General features: G+C 42.1%; 2 pseudogenes; one reads left to right on the top strand and one right to left on the bottom strand.

The window, feature by feature from the left end:
• The first annotated feature begins 3,065 nt into the window (after positions 1–3,065).
• Positions 3,066–6,571, top strand: LOC114591169 (vomeronasal type-2 receptor 26-like; annotated as a pseudogene).
• Positions 6,572–12,359: 5,788 nt separating this feature from the next.
• LOC144327063 (vomeronasal type-2 receptor 26-like) lies at positions 12,360–22,425 on the bottom strand (annotated as a pseudogene).
• Between the last annotated feature and the right edge of the window lie 132 nt (positions 22,426–22,557).

Here is a 22,557-nt window from a genome sequence, read left to right as displayed (position 1 = left end):
TAGAATCATAGAATCATAGAGTTGGAAGAGACCACAAGGGCCATCGAGTCCAACCCTCTGCCAAGCAGGAAACACCATCAGAGCACTCCTGACATATGGTTGTCAAGCCTCTGCTTAAAGACCTCCAAAGAAGGAGACTCCACCACACTCCTTGGCAGCAAATTCCACTGTCGAACAGCTCTTACTGTCAGGAAGTTCTTCCTAATGTTTAGGTGGAATCTTCTTTCTTGTAGTTTGGATCCATTGCTCCGTGTCCGCTTCTCTGGAGCAGCAGAAAACAACCTTTCTCCCTCCTCTATGTGACATCCTTTTATATATTTGAACATGGCTATCATATCACCCCTTAACCTCCTCTTCTCCAGGCTAAACATGCCCAGCTCCCTTAGCCGTTCCTCATAAGGCATTGTTTCCAGGCCTTTGACCATTTTGGTTGCCCTCCTCTGGACACGTTCCAGTTTGTCAGTGTCCTTCTTGAACTGTGGTGCCCAGAACTGGACACAGTACTCCAGGTGAGGTCTGACCAGAGCAGAATACAGTGGCACTATTACTTCCCTTGATCTAGATGCTATACTCCTATTGATGAGGCCCAGAATTGCATTGGCTTTTTTAGCTGCCGCGTCACACTGTTGGCTCATGTCAAGTTTGTGCTCATGTCAAGTTTGTGGATTATTTTATCGTATTACAGGTTGTGAAATTGATATCCACCTTCCACAACCTTTCCCAATTTTCCAATTGGATTGTATGACAAAAATCCTTTGCCCACGTTATCATTACTTCTTAAGTTGTTTCATCCTTCAATTCCCACTCTAACAGCAGGGGTATAAATAATAAATTATTGTTATTATTATTAGTCTAACGTGAGCTAAAAATGTTCATTGTAATTTTGTGTGAGCTTTTTCCTTTTTAACAAAATCTGTCCTTTTTTCTTAAATGTGACACTTTAATGAATAAATAAGGATGAAATAATATACAATTAAATAATACTGCTACAAAATACATGTTCTAAAAGGGGTAAAAAAAATGCAGTCAGGGCATAACATAAAGCAAAAGCAAACCATTCCAAAGACTGTCACCTGTTTTTTGAAAGCAAACAACAAAATATGGGATATTGTGAAGCTCCCTGGGGTAAAGCTCCTTAGCCCCCATGAAACTGTGCTGTTTCTCTGTTTCCTGTGTCAGAGAAAAGTTATAATCTAGGCAAGTACAAAGTACTGGATTTGGGATTTTATTGGGAGTGACAACACTAATCTCTTCTCTTCTTTACTAGGTCAGTTATGGTTTTGTTTCTGACACTCTTAATGACAAAACTCAGTTCCCTTTTATCTACCGAATGGTCCCCAAAGAAGAACATCAGTATCTGGGGATAATCCAACTGCTCCTGCACTTCACCTGGACTTGGATTGGCCTCATTGCTCCAGACACCAACAATGGAGAGAGGTTCATGAGGACCTTGAAGCCGCTGCTAACCAGGAACACAATTTGTGCTGCCTTCTCACTTAGCACCTCAGTAGCGGATGCAAAAGTAATAGTGCCTCTCAAAACATTTTTCATGTGGAACGAAGTCAATGTATTAGTCTACTATGGGGAGAATCGTTACTTCTTTAGTATAATACTTGTTTTGCAAAAAGTGGTTGAAAAGCATATAAGACCCATTGTGGGGAAAGTCTGGATCACAACAGCTTTGTGGGATCTCACCTTGAATTTGTCTTATGATCTGCTTTCTCCCCTGCAAATCCATGGGTTTTTCTCTTTCTTAGCTCGTATTAAAAGAAGGCCAAACTATGACGATTATAGAACATTTTTCAGTTCTATGTGGAAGTTTGGGGATAAATCATTTAAGTGTTCATATTCAAAGCACATGTTCTCTGTAAAAGGAAGGAGAAGGTGCAGGGAAGGCGACACTCTGGAGTCCCCGCCTGACGAAGTGATTGAGAAAACCCTGTCTCTGGATAGTTACAGTATTTACAACCTTGTCCTTGCTCTGGCACGGGCCTTGAGGGCTGCACTTTCCTCCAAATCCAATCAGATGGTGGCGAAGGGTAAAAAGAGGCTGAAATATCAAAGGATACAGTCTTGGCAGGTATTGCTGTTTTCCTCACAGGCTGAACAGGCATCGGTGCTGTGAATTCCATTCAGGCTTGACTTTACTTTGCCTCCATTTACAGTGGTACCTCTGGTTGATAACTTAATTCGTTCTGGAGGTCCGTTCTTAACCTGAACCTGCTCTTAACCTGACGTACCACTTTAGCTAATGGGGGCTCCAGCTGCTGCTGTGCTACCACCGCACGATTTCTGTTCTCATCCTGAAGAAAAGTTCTTAACCTGAGGTACTATTTCTGGGTTAGCGGAGTCTGTAACCTGAAGCGTCTGTAACCCGAGGTACCACTGTACTGTACTGTTACCCATATCTTAATTTTACTGCTGAGAAAACAATCTGCCTCCACTTTACCACCTGATTCCCTAGCAAGGCTTCATGCTATTACTAGCCAAGGAAACTCATCCTTGCAGAATTCTTCCAAGGGTATGTATCTCGCGGCTTTAGTCTGTCCCAAAAGGCTGAAGCAGAAACAATGGGCTAAAGATCCCATTGTCAGTCTGTACAAAGATCTTCAGCAATTAGGCCAAGTTATCTAGATGGTTTTCTTCTTTTCTAAATGTGCATGCTTTCTTTCCTGTTCTAGCTTCACCCTTTCCTGGGAAGCTCCCAGTTTTACAATACTTCCATGGAAGGAGTCTATTTGGATGAGAATGGGCAGCTGACAGTTGAATCTGACATTGTGAACTGGGTGCCATTTCCCAACAAGTCCTTTGGTGCCGTGAAATTTGGGAGCATAAGCAGACAGGGATCCTCAAGCACAAAATTCACCATTGACGAAGGGGCTCTTGCGTGGTCCAGAATGTTCAACCAGGTCTGCAAAACCCATTCATTGCGTTGTATTCCCTTTTAGAGATATGTTAAGCTCTGATACTCTGTTGGGAGAAACAATATAATTTATGCCTATCCAAGTAATGGGCTAAAACTATACGGGGGAGGAGATGAATGGAGGAAAGTCAAAATAAGAAACATGAAAATGGAGAAGCAGGTTAGAATATGACTGTGGCATGGCTTTTGCAGCAGTCAGGAAGCATGCCAGACTTCAGAATTGAGCACAACACAGCTGCTCCAAATACCTTTCTGTTTCAGCTTGTTTCTTTCTCTGGATTTTGATATTTGTAAATGGTTTCCATGATTGCAGATTTGTAGTGTGTTTACTAGACCTTTGTAATGATGGCAGACAGCTCTGACTCCTAAATCCAAGGGCAATACAGTCTCCATGTAATTCTTTCTTTCTTTTTTTAATTTTTTTTTTTATTGCTTTGTTTTCCAAGGTCAAAGTACATCGTCAATACAGCGTCAATAACACAACAAAAGCTATTTTACAGAAAAAAGAAAAGATTAAACAAAAGTAAATTCATTTTTCCAAACCTTTTTTTCATCATCAACTGGACTTCCCCACATCCTCCATCCCTGCGTTCTTTACAATGAAAATAAACAGCAAATTAATACCTTGTTTCATGTGTTTTTGTGTTATCATCTAATTATTTATTCTAAAAATTAAACTTTTCTCAGTCGTAACTTAGTTTCAATCATTTCCGAATCTCCATACTGAAGCATGTTTTTCTCAAAACTTAGCAAATTCTCAACATTCATATAACTTATAATGTTTTTGTAAATATTCCTTAAATTTTTTCCAGTCCTCTTCCACTGCCTCTTCTCCCAGGTCTCGGATTCTGCCAGTCATTTCAGCCAGTTCCATATAGTCCATCAGTTGCGTGTGCCACTCTTCCAGTGTGGGTAGCTCCTGTGCCTTCCAGTATTTGGCTATAAGAATTCTTGCTGCTGTAGTTGCATATAGAAAGAAAGTTCTATCTTTCTTTGGCACTCTCTGGCCTACAATGCCCAGGAGGAAGGCCTCTGGTTTCTTATGAAAGGTATACTTAAATACCTTTTTCAACTCGTTATAAATCATTTCCCAAAAAGCCTTCACCCTCGGGCATGTCCACCAAAGGTGAAAGAATGTTCCTTCAGCCTCCTTACATTTCCAACATTTATTGTCAGACAAATGATATATCTTTGCAAGTTTGACTGGGGTCATGTACCACCTGTACATCATTTTCATAATGTTTTCTTTTAAGGCACTACATGCCGTGAATTTCATACCGGTGGTCCATAACCTTTCCCAGTCTTCAAACATAATGTTGTACCCAATATCTTGTGCCCATTTTATCATGGCTGATTTAACTGTCTCGTCTTGAGTGTTCCATTTAAGCAACAAGTTATACATTCTTGAAAGCACTTTCGTCTTAGGTTCAAGTAGTTCTGACTCTAATTTTGATTTTTCCACCTGGAAACCAATTTTTTTGTCCTTTTTAAAGATCTCTAAAATTTGGGCATAATGAAACCAGTCTCGCACCTTTCCTTTCAGTTTTTCAAAACTCTGCAACCTCCAAGTGTCACCCACTTTTTCTATTATTTCACAGTATTTTGCCCAGCCACCCCCCATATTAAGTATTTTTGTGGCCTTAGCCTCCATCGGTGACAGCCACCTCGGAGTCTTGTTTTCGAGTAAGTCCTTGTATTTAATCCAGACAGTAAACAAAGATTTCCTGACAATATGGTTTTTAAATAACTTATGAGACTTTACCTTGTCGTACCACAAATATGCATGCCACCCAAAAGCATTGTTAAACCCTTCCAGATCTAGGACATCAGTGTTTTCTAACATCTCCATGTAATTCTTTCTTCTTGATTATCTCTTTCTGCCCCAACTGTGACCCAAGGTCTATGACCCTTTGTTTTGTCCCATGGATCATCCACAACAAAGCCGTGCCTATTCCACATAGACTGAGACTGAGACTGCACTGACCCAGAAGTTACTTGCTAACAGTCTTTCATTGATGCTTTCTCTCTTTTTGGTCAGACCCTTCCTCATGCCAGGTGTACCGAAAGCTGTCGCCTTGGATATGCCAAGAAGGTTCAGAAAGGGAAACCTATTTGCTGCCATGACTGTGCTCCATGCGTGGAAGGGATGATCTCCACTCAGCAAGGTAGGAGACTTCAGAGAAATGTGCAGCAAAAAGTACAATAATTCATGTCCTTTGTTGATGAATATTCAAGTATAGTCTTATGGTTGAATTTAATAAAGGTTCAATAGTAAGGTACATAATCTTAATAAAGCTTTCCAGGTACCACTGAGACAGCCTTGAGTATGTAAGAATTAGGGAGTGTTGCTGCATCTGGTAGGCTCCCTTGAACCAGTCAGTTTGGCAAAGTAGCTGGGGTGTTTGGTTTGTACTGGGAAGACCAGAGTTCAAGTCCATTCTCCTCCAAGGAACTTTTTTCTGTAAATTACACCCATCTGACAACACCTGGTGTTGGGGTGAGATCAGATGTAGCTGCAATTAACAACTTGGAGCTTCTAGAACACTCCAAGCGCTTCCTTGGGAGATGAATAAGGGGGTATCTGCACTAGGGACCTACATGGAAAGGGCCAACTCTCTGTGTAGATTAGCAGAAACATCAAGCCCTATCACTGTCTCTGTATGAAGGGGGTTGGCTGGATTCAAAACTGACCTGCTTTTTTTGCTAGTCTGCAGGAAAATGTTCAAGCAGACACTCTTCTTTTTCCAGATGCAGATCATTGCACCAAATGTCCAGAAGATCAATACTCCAACAAGGACAGAGATCAATGCATCCCCAAGATTATCACCTTCCTGTCCTATGATGAATATCTGGGGACCCTCTTGGCTTCCACTGCCCTGCTTTTTGGCCTTAATCACAGGCCTTGTTTTAGGAATATTCATTAAATATCTTGACACTCCCATAGTCAAAGCCAACAACAGGGACCTTTCCTACATCCTCCTTGTCTCCCTCCTCCTTTCCTTTTTGTCCTCCTTTCTGTTTATAGGCCGGCCAAGGAAAGTGACCTGCCTTCTCAGGCAGACAGCCTTTGGCATCATCTTCTCAGTTGCTGTCTCTTCTTTGTTGGCAAAAACTATAACCGTTGTGCTGGCCTTCCTGGCCACTAAGCCAGGAAACAGGGTGAGGAGATGGCTGGGAAAGAGTCTGGCCAACTCCATTGTCATTTCCTGTTCCAGTATCCAAATTCTTATCTGTGTCATCTGGCTGGGTACCTCTCCTCCATTCTCAGACTCTGACATGCACTCCCAGGCCGGAGAGATCATCCTGCAATGCAATGAAGGATCTGTTGCCATGTTTTACACTGTCCTTGGCTACATGGGCTTCCTGGCTGCCATCTGCTTCACAGTGGCTTTCCTAGCCAGGAAATTGCCTGGGGCCTTCAATGAAGCCAAGCTGATCACCTTCAGCATGCTAGTCTTCTGCAGTGTTTGGGTGTCCTTTGTGCCCACCTACCTGAGCACCAAGGGGAAGTACATGGTAGCCGTGCAGATCTTCTCTATGTTGGCCTCCAGTGCTGGGCTTCTGGGCTGCATCTTCCTTCCCAAGTGCTACATTATTGTACTCAGGCCTAGTCTGAATACAAAGGAGCACCTGACTACAAAGACCTAATATGGCACCTTATTCCTGAAATATGTTTTTGGTTTTTGCAATTGATAACCAGCATGGTAGCAATAAAGCCAGGACACATGAGTTGGGAATGTAGCTCCTTAGAAGCTATTGTTTTGGAAATCAGAGCACCATATTATCATTTGAATCATATTCCATCCTTACCACTGTTCATTTTTCTCCTGCTAAACCTTATTTATGAATTCTTTTCTGAAGACTGTTTGTATAGTTTGCCTAAGAAAATAAAAATTTATTAGATAGTATTACAAATAAATTGCTTGTGCATTGTTTTTCAAAATAAAAAGAAACACATTCCATTGGTATCTCTTTATTTCCTTCTGTGCATATCAGGAGAGTCACCTTGAATATTGGTGCCATGGGTGTTCTTTACGTGGTACAAGGTGCAAAACATTTTTAAAGCAGTTGACACACAATAGTTTATACCAAGAACAAACTTAGTTGGTCTCTAAGGTGCTACTAGACATTTATTTTTATTTTATTTTTTATTTCGACTGTGTCAGACCAACACGGCTACATACCTACTTCCCTGTCAGCCCAAATTTATTACATCATAATTTTTCATAGACTACATGGATTAGAATTTTGTTATATTTGCTGCAACAGAATTTGATAAGTACATATAGGATATGAGTAACAAATGTGTTGAGACAACATTATTTGCTACAAAATAAAACTGCAAATTCAATCAGGGTAGCTGTAGGTGCTCCATAAGGCTGGTATTATCATGTATGCATTTTCGCTCTGAGGCTCCAAGACCCCTCCCCCCATAAATAATTTCACACAGACACACATTTTAGTTTAAGTTATTGGGCAAATTTTAGGCCACAACTTTATTGATTACAGAAAAAGTGAGTGGTATTGGCTTAGGCATTGGCAATGGACTATAACTGACTCCCTGCCTCTCTGGCTGGTATTCTGAAAACACCAAACTAGGGAGCAACATCGATGAAGACCGACCGAAGCTCACCCCGGGGTTCCTGTTGCCCTGGCATGGCCCTAGCCCCTCAAGCGGACTTCGGACGAGATCCAGGACCCCCAGATTCCTTTACTGGAATACCCTATTCCTGGAGGGGCAGGTGATGGCCGCACCTCCCCTCCCCCACATTCCAATAAGCCAATGCCTAACCACCAAACCTTACAAGTTGTGACGATTGCTGAGGGGGTAGGAAAAACTAAGTGGCTAAAGCCAGGGGACAGGAGGCGGGCAGGTGTGGAGGATTCCCTGGTCCTGAATGGGGTTACTGTGCCCCTGAAGGACCAGGTGCGCAGCCTGGGAGTCATTTTGGACTCACAGCTGTCCATGGAGGCACAGGTCAAATCTGTGTCCAGGGCAGCTGTTTACCAGCTCCATCTGGTACGTAGGCTGAGACCCTATCTGCCTGCGGACTGTCTCGCCAGAGTGGTGCATGCTCTGGTTATCTCCTGCTTGGACTACTGCAATGCGCTCTACGTGGGGCTACCTTTGAAGGTGACTCGGAAACTACAACTAATCCAGAATGCGGCAGCTAGACTGGTGACTGGGGGTGGCCGCCGAGACCATATAACACCGGTTTTGAAAGACCTACATTGGCTCCCAGTACGTTTCCAAGCACAATTCAAAGTGTTGGTGCTGACCTTTAAAGCCCTAAACGGCCTCGGTCCAGTATACCTGAAGGAGCGTCTCCACCCCCATCGTTCTGCCCGGACGCTGAGGTCTAGCGCCGAGGGCCTTCTGGCGGTTCCCTCATTGCGAGAAGCAAAGCTACCAGGAACCAGGCAGAGGGCCTTCTCGGTAGTGGCGCCCGCCCTGTGGAACGCCCTCCCACGAGATGTCAAAGAGAAAAACAGCTACCTGACATTCAGAAGACATCTTAAGGCAGCCCTGTTCAGGGAAGTTTTTAACGTGTGATATTTTAGTGTATTTTTGGTTTCTATGGAAGCCGCCCAGAGTGGCTGGGGAGGCCCAGCCAGATGGGCGGGGTATAAATAATAAATTATTAAATTATTATTATTATAGTCTGCCAAATGGGAAAAAAAATCCTACCCAGCCCCTGATCCAAAACAGGTGACCCAATCCAAAGCAAGGCCAAAGCATCACTGCCTGACATCAGGGAGGGAGGGCAGGTGTCCGGCAGCACGAGGCAAGTGCCTAAATTACGTCAAGCTGCCGCATTTACAGAGCGGAGGAATCACGCCACCTCACGCAATTGGCCCAAACAGCCTGGCGCCATCCCTGGGTATGGAGCTAAGGCTAGCTACGCCCCTGACAATATTTAACCCTGCGGGGTTGTCCTTGGGACCCGCGCACAGCCAGTACCCTCAAAAAGGAGGATCCCATTTAAACAGACCTATAGGTAGAATCAGAAATGGGTGAGATATTTGCAAATCACCAAATCAACGCAACAGGGGCCATTTCAGTGTAATTATGCATGCTTTTCAGCCATCCATGACTACTTACTAATAATATTTAGGAGACAGGAAGAGAGATTTGTTATGACAGCAGCATCTAAGGTGGGTCTTGACCCAAGTGTTTGCTCTTCCAGGCACCAGGTGAAAACCTACCATTTTTCTCCAAGCTTTTAGTGGGTTTGGGCTAAATCATTCTCTTAATATTTTAAGTGGCTCTCTTTATATAAAATAGGATAATTATTTAATGTTTTTGTTCATAAGGTATTGTTGTGCATTTGGGTGGGTGGGTGTCCAGCTTGACAATGCCTTGAGTTACTTCCAATTCTTGGGGTCCTCTATATGAGCAGATAGACATGAGCAAGTTTGCCAAACCAGTCCCTTTAATCTAGGCAATGGCTCTGGCTGATACCACAAGCATAGTGAAAGAAGCTGCTCTGCCATAGGAAAAAAAAAAATAAGTGGACCTTCCTTCACTTGTGTAGTTGCTAGGAAGGAGAACAGTAGACAGAGCAGTATGTGTGAGTTGCACCGGAAGCCAAATACGTATTTTTCGCTGCATAAGATGTACCTGACCATAAGACGCACCTAGTTTTTAGAGGAGGAAAACAAGGAAAAAAATATTCTGAACGAAACAGTGGATGTATGATTTTTGTGGTTCATGCTGTGGCCACAGACATGTGATCTGATGGTGAATTTGGGGTGACCCAATGCAAAAATCCCGAGGATCCATGTGGATCCATGCTTTGTAACCACATTTTTGCACCATTGCAGCCCCAGGAAACAGTGGATGCGTAATTTTTTTGGTGCAGGCTGTAGCCATAGACATGCTATGTGATCTGATGGTGAATTTGGGAGATTTTGGGGTGACCCAATGAAAAAATCCTGAGGATCCATGGGCTTTTACCTCCCCCGCCCAGGCAGCCTCCGCTAACATCCCTTATCTCTCTTCCGATCCCACCGATCAGCTGTTTCCTTTCAACACTCCCTTCCCTCTTGTTTGCCTTAGTGTCTTTTCCTTAGCTGGAGCAGTTTTTTGCTCCTCCTTTTCTTCTAATTTCTCTCCTTATTGCTTTAGTCTTCCTGTTTCCCCCCTTTGCAAGTTTGCTGTCTTTATCTCCCCACTCCCAGGCAGCCTCCTTTATCTCTAGCATCCTTTATCTCTTTTCCCAGGTCGGCAAATGATCAGCGGCTTTGTTTCAACACCCACTTCCCTCTTTCAAAAAAATAACATGATCTGCTTTTTGCCCCTGGGCAATTCGGCTCCAGGGACCACGCATTCGCTTCATAAGATGCACAGACATTCCCCCTTACATTTTAGGAAGAAAAAAGTGCGTCTTATGGAGTGAAAAATACGGTACATACAGTAGTTACATGCTTGCTCTGTACAGTGGTACCTTGGGTTACATATGCTTCAGGTTACATACGCTTCAGTTTACAGACTCCGCTAACCCAGAAATAGTACCTCGGGTTAAGAACTTTGCTTCAGGATGAGAACAGAAATCGTGCTCCGGCGGCGCGGTGGCAGCAGGAGGCCCCATTAGCTAAAGTGGTGCTTCAGGTTAAGAAGTGTTTCAGGTTAAGAACGGACCTCTGGAACGAATTAAGTACGTAACCAGAGGTACCACTATACTGGATTCATAGCTGTGACCAGTACAATTTTTCTAGGAAAAGAGGTGACAGAGCTCACCATGAGCACCTCCCGTGTTCTCTAATAATGGCAATGACACCCACATGAGAGGTGTCAGAATACCAGCTGATTCATTCCAAACTGGGGCCAACAATTTGATTCAACAGGACCTGAACAAATTGCAGAGGTTTGCCAACACACCCGAGAAGCAGGAGAAGAGATGGTCAGCTGTTCTCTAGATGCTGCCTTTGTAAATTAAACTGGAGCCAGAAAAAGGAAAGGGTTCAGAATTAACCTCCCAATTTGTAGGATACCAAGAGGTCGGTGGGCACCGAGATGATGACTCCCAATCCCCAAAACTTCTTTCAAAGTCAAAAGATGGGCAAAGGAGGGAGAAAGGATTTTTAGGGGTGGCCAGAAATTAGGTGCTTTCTTTAGCTAATAGCAGTGTAGGGTGAGTAACATACAGTCACTTATCGTATGCCATTGTTTATGGGGCGCTGGGAAAAGTCGGGTTTGTAAATTACAACACCACCTTGATATATGACCCCACTAATGAGGTGGTCTCCTGGCGTGTAATAATTCAGTGGATCATGATCCTTTTTCATATTTAATGGACATTTTGCTTTTAGGATCCCACTGACTCCATGGGGCAATAGCAACAGAAATAGCAGCAGAAGTACTGTATTTTTTCGTGTATAACACGCACACACCCATTTTTTTGACTCCAAATTGAGGAAATGGGGGGAGATTGCCAGGAGTTGTTAAGCTTATTGGGGGGGGGGATTGCCCAGAGTTGTCCAATTAAATATAGCAGACCCACCTCACAGTATACCAGTTAAATGAATAACTACTGTTTCCCACAGGCTATCCTATAGTGGAGTTTTGTTCATGAAAATTTAGTGATTTAGAGTCTAAGGAAGGAGTTCATGAAACAAGAAAAATTTTATTTGCAGAAAGAGTTTGTGAAACCATGTTAGGTCTGGAGATGTGTTCTTTTAGGTAGAAGTTGGCTTATTATTTAAACAAAATATAAGAATGTCATAGGCTTAAAGAGAGTAGTATATACACAGCTTTTCTTGAACTTCAGTAGCTAAAAATCAGTGGTACACTTCAGGCAGATGTTCAAGTTTCTAGAACAGGCGGTAAAATGCTTAACTTAGTATCTCTTACTTCACTTTCATTGCTTTACTTAATTATGACAGGTGTTACAATTAAAATACTATTGACAAAGCACAGCTTAATTATTGATCCAAAGAAGAGGGTAGTTAGTAGTACAGTGGTACCTCGGGTTACATACACTTCAGGTTACATATGCTTCAGGTTAAGAACTTTGCTTCAGGATGAGAACAGAAATCGTGCTCTGGCAGCGCAGCAGGAGGAGGAGGCCCCATTAGCTAAAGTGGTGCTTCAGGTTAAGAACAGTTTCAGGTTAAGAAGGGACCTCCAGAATGAATAAAGTACTTAACCCGAGGTACCACTGTAGTTGTCTTGAAAGATGTGATTTGACCACTTCTGAAAATTTCCAACCTGAACTTATTATTTTAGCATTGCTACTATCTTGTTGCTAAAACCGGTTGTTTGGGAAGTGCAGATGATGGGGAAGTGTGTGGCAAGACAATTGGAAATACTCAGGTCATCTATGATTCTATGACTTAATAGTGTTTCCAATTGTCCTGACACAAACCAGTGTAGTGTCCACCTTAACAACGTTATATTTTGTATGAAGCTAAGAATCTTTAAAGGAGCTAAGAATCAAACACCACCTTCACTTTTTGTAGTTAGATGTGCTTTTGTGTTCAGATTGGGCCTGAATATGATAATGTAGCATTTGGGAATGAAGATGCAGCCCAGAAGCCCAGCACTGGAGGCCAACATAGAGAAGACCTGCACAGCTACCATGAACTTCCCCTTGGTGCTCAGGTAGGTGGGCACAAAGGACACCCAAACACTGCAGAAGACCAACATGCTGAAGGTGATCAACTTGGCCTCATTGAAGGCCCCAGGCAGCTTCCTGGCTAGAAAAGCCACCGTGAAGCAGATGGCAGCCAGGAAGCCCATGTAGCCAAGGGCAATGTAAAACATGGCAACATATCCTTCATTGCATAGAATGATGATCTCTCCAGCTTGGGAGTGCATGTCGGAGTCTGGGAAGGGTGGGGAGATTCCCAGCCAGATGGTGCAGATGACAACTTGCACACCACAACAGGAAAGGACAGTGAAGTTGGTCAGGCTCTTCCCTAGCCATCTCCTCACCTTGTTCCCTGGCTTTGTGGCCAGGAAGGCCAGCACCACAGTGATGGTTTTTGCCAACACAGAAGAGACCGCAACTGAGAAGATGATGCTGAATGCTGTTTGTCGGAGAAGGCAGGTCACTTTCCTTGGCCGGCCGATGAACAGGAAGGAGGACCAAAAGGAAAGCAGGAGAGAGATGAGGAGGATATAGGATAAGTCCCGATTGTTAGCTTTGACTATGGGAGTTTCCTTGTATTTAATGAAGATTCCTAGGACAACACCAGCGGTCAAGGACAAGAAGAGGGCAAAGGAAACCAGGACAAACCCCAAGGGTTCTTCATAAGTGAGAAATGTTATGATCTTTGGGACGCATTTGTCTCGTGCTTGATTTGCATGCTGATCTTCTGGGCATTTGGTGCAATGCTTTGCATCTGAGGAGAAGGAAAAGAACTTCAGTACCACTAACAACATTCATACATCCAAAACTCACTGTGCCCCCATATGTTAGGATAATTTGGGGATGTTGGAGATGTCAGGAATGGTAATAAGGATGGAGAGAGGCAGCAGTTCACAAGCATTAGGTGATTTTTAAAAATATATTTATATGTATATATTTTTTAAAATTTTATTTATTCATTTTCCATTTTACACATTACATCCATACAAGACTTGCATTAGTCTTACATAGACTTCCCAACTTACCTTCCATTGACATCCTATTTCAAATTCTTAGTTTGCCACAACTCCTTACATTTTCTCCCCCCCCCCTTTATTATTTTCCTTTTCTTTTCCTTCGACTTGTCTACTGCTGCTCATAGGCTTATCCTACTTGCCAGTAAACCTTGATATCACTTTTTAAAAAGTATTACTCAAAAAGCTCCCACTTGCCTCTTGTTTTCTTTGCACCATAATTTCTCATTTTGGCCATCAAGCTCGCTAACTCAACAAACACTATTAACTTTTGCAAGTTCTCTTTGTCGGAACAATCCTTTCTTTCAATTTTTCTACGTACGTTATCCTTGCAGCTACAGTTGCGTATAAAAATAGGTTCCTTGTGTTCTTAGGTATATCTTCTCCTATTATTGCCACCAATAAGGCTTCTGGTCTATTAGGGAATGTGAATTTAAACATCTTTTTGAGTTCCTCAGATATCACCCCCCCTTTTTTGCATACTTTCATTGCCACCACATATGACATAAAGAGCCTTTCTTCCTAAACATTTCCAACATACATTGGAAATTCTATTGCACATTTTGGCGAGTTTACTTGATGTCAGATACCATCTATATACCATCTTGACGACATCCTCTTGACTTCAGTGTCACTAACCAAACTCTTACATCCATAACGGTCTGTGTTGCAATACATTTGAGAATAAGTGACAATCCAAAAAGGAAGTACAGAACCACAGCATCCACATTCAGGAGAACATGTAGCTCCATAATGAAAACGAAAGCCACCAATAGCAGGTGTCAGGATGACGTCACTGCTGGCTACAGGAGAGTATTCATGGGGAAGGGCATTCCATTGCAGGCTGCCACAGCCAAAGAGGTTCACGTTCCAGTCACTATCCCTCTAATTTTAGAAAGTGTGGATATCTGGAAGAAAGCCTTCAGTTACGAACGTTGGTTTAAATATCTGCTCCCTTCCCTTGACGCCTCTTGTGCTCAGGCCCTGTTTGTGGGCTTTCCATAGGTATATGGTTCAACACTGTGAACCCAGAGTGGCTGGGGATACCCAGCCAGATGGGTGGGGTACAAATAATAAATTATTATTATTATTATTATTATTATTATTATTATTATTATTATGTGAGAACAGGATGTTGGACTAGATGGGCCTTTGGCCTGATACAGCAGGCCTCTTCCTTTCCTATGGGGTCACCCACCTTCCTCAATGGAGATGGTCCCTTCCGCACAAGGAGCACAATCGTAGCAGCAAACGGGCTCCCCTTCCTTAGCCACTTTGGCATATCCTGGGCGACAGCTTTCAGTGCATCTTGAACGAGGCACGGCCTACAAAAAAAGGGAGAAGGAACATCAAAGGAGACCAGCATAGGGGGCCGCTAGGGGCGCCTTGGAAGATGGCGGATATTAACATCTATCCAGCTCGCACGAGGTAATTAGAGGCTGATTATGGGGAGTAAATCAGTCTCCCTTCATCTCTCCGGGGGGGGGGGGGGGATGCTGTTTTCACCCGCTGTTGCCATAAATCACCCCCGAGTTCGGAAGAAGGAGGGGGTGAGGCACTGGGTGCACAACCCTTGGCGGGCCTCGGAACTCCTCCGAAGCTGCTTCCAGGTGCGAAACTAGTTGCGTTACTTAAAAGGGGAAAAAAATGGTGAAAGATAACGCACATGCTTCAAGAGAGGCAGGAGGTTTTTATCTGCTAACAATTTTGCCACTGAAAGGAAGAAGACTGAGACGGAAGATTACATCAAAGTACTACAGATATGGTATGTGGATTGGAATGCAACGGAACTGAAAGGGGGGGATGGCTTTTTATTTCTTTTGCTCTATGTGATTAACTAATAACCCTCCCTCTGAAGATCCATCACAGCAATTAATTGCAAATGGGACTAAAAATGAATTGTGTGGGAATAATATGAATTTAAAGGTTTTACTCTGTGAAGGATTTGGAAAGAAGAAGGGCTCTCTCTTGTGACGCAGTAAGAATGGAGATTTGATATGAGACCTGTGTTGCTGAGTTTGGTCTTGGGGAGGGCGAGCCGAAGATATATTATTTTCGACGAGATTGCGAACTGGAAGGGGCAGCCCTCCTGGAAAAAGACTAATTTACGATGCGACAGGTTGGGAAAGCTAAAGAGCGAGCTTTTAGACTGTATTTTATCGGACGACAAAATGGCAATTGCTCGCTCGAGCGGAAAGGACTGTTGGATGAGAGTGATTTACGAGAGAGCAGTACAAAGCCCACACAGAAACACAAATAAGACTGTTTTTTTCAACCCACTTGCGGAGCAACTCGGAGGTGAATGAAAAGGAAAATGAGTAATGACAAGGATTGAGAAGAAGAGACTGGAAACATCATTCTTAATATGAAAGCAGAACAAATATTCGAGGATTGGACTCCTGCCAATCAAGAAGCATGGGTACCCCCCACAAAAATTTATAATTTGGAAAATAATTGGATTATATGATATGTATTGTTATAATTTGGACTAATTGGTTGGATATGTTTAATTTGGTAATATGAAACTTAATAAAAATTATTTTTTAAAAAAACACAAAGGAGACCAGCATAAATTACAGACATCATTTGAAGGCCCCAACTAAAGAAAGGCTCAATTAAAGATTCCTTTAAAAAAAATGTGGCCAGATTTAAAAGCTTAAAAATGAGAATGTGACACTTCCAAATTTTGTGAGATTGTGGAAAAACCATCTTTTTTCCAACAAAAAGATTCATTTTTAAAACATATAATGTGATTTATACATTGTGGAAGGTAAAGGGTTATCTAATTAAATGATGTGTGGCCTTTTAAACTGTAGGTTTAAGATGTAAGAGGGAGGTGGGAACTTTTTACCATACATGGTGGGGATGTAAAATTGTAAAAGGATTCTGGAACGAGGTATATGAGGAGCTGAAAAAATTATTTAAGAGTTCCTTTACCAAAAAGCATGAGGCATTTTTGTTAGGTCTAATATCTAATGACATCCCCAGAGATAAGAAAAATGTATTCCTTTACGCAACTGCAGCGGCCAGAATACTGATCGCAAAGAACTCGAAGTGGGGGGGGGGAACCCATCATTATTTGACTGGCAAAACAAACTCTGTGAGTTTGTAGAAATGGTAAAATTGACAGCAATTATTAGAGGCCACTCAAATCAGGGAATAATCAAAGAGTGGGATGGAGTGAAGGAATACATGATAAAATATGGTTCCGGAATTGAAATATTAATAGACAATGCATAAAACGTGCAGGGGTAAGCAAGAAAATAAAAATAGAATCAACTGAATAATTATTAAATTATAGTAATCATGTTTATTTTAATTTAGGGAATTTATGTAATAGGCTTATGTGAGAAAATGAATATGGATTTTGAATTTGAAGCTTGTAACTTTGTCTTTATTTTTGGGTTTTGGAAAAATAAAAAATAAACTGTAGGTTTCCTGTTTTCATCACGAGTCAATGGTGGTCGCTTCTCATGGCCCTCCATGGGCTGCAAGGAGGTTCAGGCAGGGGGAAAGCCAGGATTTAAGAGGCTGTGCCACTTAAGCCCGTGTCTGCCAACTTGAAAGGCCGAATGGGTGTGGCCTGGGAGTGTGTCCCTGCCATGGATGACCCTCCGTCTCTGGAATGATTTGTGTTTGTTTTCTGTATAATTTGGTATATTGGCATTAATCAAGAGGTGCTCCTTGACGGACATATGGCAATGGGCTGCAATTAATCAGTGGTTGAAAGGACAGGGCTTGGTTCTTTGAAGGCATCTGAAGGGTTTTTTTGGTGGTTTTTTAAGCTTGAGAATCTTTACAACAGCTGAGAAAGGAAGGGGGATGATAAGGTGCTTTGTGCTTTCATATGGATTTCAAATGGTCTTCTTTCTTCTTGTCCTCCCCTGCAAAGTGAAAGAGACATGTGTAGCCGCTGCTATGTCAGGAACGTGGCCCCCCTGAGTGCAGGGGAAGAGTTAGACTCAGAAAGGGAGCTAAGTGAATGAGTATTGGAAGACACAAGACCTACCCACCTTGGAAGAATGGCAAATGAAGGTGATAGACTATATGGGACTGGCAGAGATGACTGGCAGAATCCGAGACCAGGGAAGAGAGACAGCGGAAGAAGATTGGAAGAAATTCAAGGACTATCTTAAGAAATATTGTAAAATTAATGAATGTTAGAATGACGCTGGTTTAGAAAATATGTGGTTTCCAGCCGTAATGGATAAGTTAAAAAGAAAAGAAATGTTAAAAATCAAATGAAAAACAAGGGAAAGGATTTGCTGAATAAAAAATTAGAAATTGGAATACAGAAAGGGGAGGTATGAGGAAGTCGGGGAAGTAAGTTATATGAAAATAAGGGTTGAAATTATACTTGTTTTTATTCTTTCTTTTGTTTGTTTGTATTACTGTATTGTTTTGTTTTGTCGTTATAAAAATTTTGAAACTTTAATAAAAAATTTATTTAAAAAAAAAGTGAATGAGGGATCTGCAGATGGGAGCTGGCTGACAGAGTCAAGAAAGGGCAGTTCGACCCGCCTTCCCAGAGAAGAATCTATTAGCTCTCAAGGAGAGGAAGAGGTTTTTTATTTATATTCATCCAAATTTTTATAGGTGCTTTAATATTATCCTATTATCCTGGAGACTATTAAAGCACCTATAAAAATTTGGGTGAATATAAATAAAAATAATAAGGATGACCCCTATCAGCATGAGAAATTAACAATATGGGCCAACCCAAAATTTAATATTGGAAATCAAATAATAATTTGGCAAAATTGGATGAAAAAAGGTATTTTGACATTGAATCAATTAATTGATGAAAATTACAAATTTGTGGAACAAGTAAAGTATGGATTAACCAGTGAAACACAATGGCAATACATCTAATTGAAACGTATGTTGGAAAGGCAGTTTGGCCCTGACGCTATTGCAGCCTCGGAAACACCCTTGCTACTACAAGAATTAATTTCTGCAACAAAAACAAAAAACTCTACACTTGCAGTATATAAAACCCTACTCAACGGAAAGAAATATGAGAGACAAAAATGGAGTGAAGAGTTAGGGGTACAGATAACAAATGATATATGGGAGTCTAGTATAAAATCAACAGAAATAGCCTCTATGGATCTAAGACTAAGACTTATTCAACAGAAAATAATATTTAGAGTCCACTGGACTCCAGCAAAACTTTACCAGAAGAAAATAACAAATGCAGACAACTGCTGGAGATGTGGAAGTCAAAATGCAAGTATATATGAAGATCGGCTGCCCGATGATAAGATCATTTTGGTGCAAGGTGATGATATATATAGCAAGAGTAATAAAAAAAAAATGTTATTTGGGGGATTCGACTTTATTTCTAAATTATATACCAGAAACGTGGGAGATTACAAGGGGTCAAAAAAAAGAGGATGTACCGTGCCATATTAGAAGCAAAAAAAACTTGTTCTGATGAATTGGAAAAGCCGCAAAAAGATCCCATTGAGCACATGGATTGACTAGTTACAGACGAACGAATTGCATGTCGACGCAAATGAAGAATGGATAAATATGAAGAAATCTGGAAGGATAAGGCGGAAAGTAGGGGGAAGCAGGGGGAGGAGAGGTGGGGAAATATTGTTAAAAAGGTGTAGTTATAGGTATATCAGCACTCAAATCTGAATTGTTAAATTCTGTTATTGTGGTTTTTGTTGTATGTGTTTTTTGTGGTTGCTGTTTGTATTGATAAAATTATTATTATTATTATTATTATTATTATTATTATTATTATTATTAAAAGGAGAGGAAGAGTTGGAAGGCAGCCAAAGCAAGTGAAGTTGGTGTTTGATTCTTAGCTCCTTTAAAGATTCTTGTTGGGGGAGGTGACCGCCAACTTGGCCCATCTAGTCCACCATCCTGTTCTCACTGTGGTCTCCCGGATGCTTATCACTCTCTCCACCAGCAATTCCTAGCAACTGACGACGGAGCTAGAACATGGCCCTTGCGGGTAGCAGCCACTAATAACCCCTCCATGCAAAGGAAATATTGTATAGAAAGGGGAGGATGAACAGGATTGTGAGCAATGGATGAGTGATATAACACAATTATACCTGTCCCACATGTCTTGTTCTGCAGCAGCAGTTTCACCCAGCAGTTGGCATTATGGGCAGATGCTAAAGTCCCCATGCCAGCTAGGGCCACACTACCATGCTTGGGTACCTTCTCACTGCTGCTGCTTCTCCTGCCTGTTGATGCATTTTCATCTATGAGTAGGTGAGCAATTACAATAATAATAATAATAATAATAATAATAATAATAATAATAATAATAATAATAATTTTATTATTTATACCCCACCCATCTGGCTGGGCTTCCCCAGCCACTCTGGGCGGCTTCCAAAAAAAATATATTAAAATACTATAATACATCAAACATTAAAAGCTTCCCGAAACAGGGCTGCCTTCAGATGTCTTCTAAAAGTCTGGTAGTTGTTGTTCTCTTTGACATCTGGTGGGAGGGCGTTCCACAGGGAGGGCCCCACTACCCACAGGGCACTACCCACAGGGCAAGTGTAAAGGCAGCCTCTCCTCTCTTTGCCCCTCTCCATCTGAGTATCTGTGTGTATCAGTTCAAAACAGAGAGGGCAAGGAAAATAGCAGCGGTGTACACAGCCACCCTGGGAGGGGCCAGCTGAGGGTTAACCTGAAATGGGCCCACTCAGCAAATTATCAGAATTTAACAGATGTCTCAGCAAGGGAACCAGAGCCAGTGTGGTGTAGTGGTTAGAGGGTTGGATGAGAACCTGGGAGGCCCACTCAGCCATGAAGCTTCCTGGGTGACCTTGGGCCAATCACTTCCTCCCAACCTAACTTACTTCACAGAGATGCTTCAGGGAATAAAGGAAGAGGCAGAAAACCATATATAGTATTTTGAGCTCAAAAGAGAAAAAGTGAGATATAAATGCAATAAACAAATGAATGAATGAATGCAATGACCTTGCTGAAGTTCCCCGGCCACACAATGGCTTCTGGTTTAATGGAGAATTTTATGCCGGAGGATGCCTGTCCCTCGATGCTCCCGACTTTCTTTCTGCTGTGAGATCTATTAGGAAATACGACCCAGTTCATGATATCAAAGTTGGCAGTCAGCTCCCCATTCTGATCAGAATACATCCCTCTTATGGATGAATTGGAAAGCCAAATTTCTTTCAAGAAAGTGTGAAGCTAGAATGGCAGAGAAAACACCAGTGTTTAGGAAACATGATATAAGGGTTGCCTATGAGAACTGAAGGTTTATATGCAAACTCAATAATGGATCAAAGTAATCAGATATATGCTTAATCAAAATGCTTATTCTGAGCATATGATTGAGCAAATCTTTTCATGAAGTTGGGTATTTTGTGTCATGTAATATTATTTTCCTTTGATAATTGAGGAAGGTACCAGACCTCTTAAGGGACGCGGGTGGCGCTGTGGGTAAAACCTCAGCGCCTAGGACTTGCCGATCGCATGGTCGGCGGTTCGAATCCACGCGGCGGGGTGCGCTCCCGTCGTTCGGTCCCAGCGCCTGCCAACCTAGCAGTTCGAAAGCCCCCCCGGGTGCAAGTAGATAAATAGGGACCGCTTACTAGCGGGAAAGTAAACGGCGTTCCGTGTGCTGTGCTGCGCTGCCTTGCCAGATGCAGCTTGTCACGCTGGCCACGTGACCCGGAAGTGTCTGCGGACAGCGCTGGCTCCCTGCCTATAGAGTGAGATGAGCGCACAACCCTAGAGTCTGTCAAGACTGGCCCGTACGGGCAGGGGTACCTTTACCTTTACCTTTTACCAGACCTCTTACCATTTTTGAGCGAACTATTCTAAATCAGGGACATAGAGGTAGAGGCCTCACATCAGCTAAATATTATGGCCTTTTGGTTATTACAACAGGTCCTTTATTTCAAATTAGGGTTTAAAAAATGTTAATGATCATTTTTTGTAAACAGATTTGAGTTGTTTCAACAATATAGCAGTATATAAATTTTATAAAATAAATATATTAATTAATTAATTAATTAAGCTGCATGTGAGAGAATGCTCCTTAAAGACAAGGCATACAAAACCTAAACCTATTAAACAATTACAATGTGATAAACTGCAAAAGATATAGACTCTAAAACAATTCCACAGATGGACAACGTATTTGCAAAAAGGGGAGAAGACAGACCTGCCATGGCTGCAGCCTTTCAAGTTCCAATCTGTCTCCTCTCCCTACCATTAACATCCATTTGGATCTGGATGAATATGCAGCATTTAAGACCTGAGCCACAAGTTGGACAATGTAGTAAATGCTATAGCGGTCTTGGGCCCAGATTGCCTCAATCACCTCCTGGGGCAAAGTCTCCTGGTGTTCCTTTTCTGTGCATCTTGTCCAACCTTCCATGGACAACACATCATTTGTGCATGAACAATTAAATGCTCTCCACCAAAACTGTTCAGATGTAGCTGCAGATGAAAGTAGAGTATGGTAGGCATGTTCTGTTCTTTTTTGGGTATTCATTAAGAAGGACAAAGAGCCTTGAGCAGGCTGGTAGGAAGACACATCACCAAACAACATCTCATCAACGCTCGGAAGATCTGTTGTGATCCAGACTAACCCATGAGAATTCCTCAGTTCATGAATTCTTTGTACATATTTGATTATATAAATTCCATGATCAGAGTCCCCATAGTAAATGAATACCTTGACTTGTATTAGGACAGATGGCTTGCAATGTAAGGATGACATTTCGTGTGCCTGCAAAAACGGAATTTTTTTCAAGAAAGCAACACAAACCCCACTACGGATCATCAGAGGTGTAAAAGCAGCCAGGAACTTTTCTCCATTGTCATTGTCTGGTACGAAGAGACCGACCCATGTCCATCCAAAATGGAGCAGCAACTTGACAATCCCCATGTACTGAGTTGCTTCCCTTGGGACTATCCGGTAGATAAAAGGAAACTGAGTTTTGTCCTTAAGATTATGAGCGCTGGAGTCATAAGTGATCTAGTAAAAAAGGATTGGTGTCTTGTTTTCGGTGATGCACAA

Source organism: Podarcis muralis, chromosome 2 (assembly GCF_964188315.1).
Source record: "Podarcis muralis chromosome 2, rPodMur119.hap1.1, whole genome shotgun sequence".
NCBI lineage: Eukaryota > Metazoa > Chordata > Lepidosauria > Squamata > Lacertidae > Podarcis > Podarcis muralis.
Note: the sequence above shows the minus strand (reverse complement) of the source record. Positions and strands in the feature narration are given on the sequence as shown.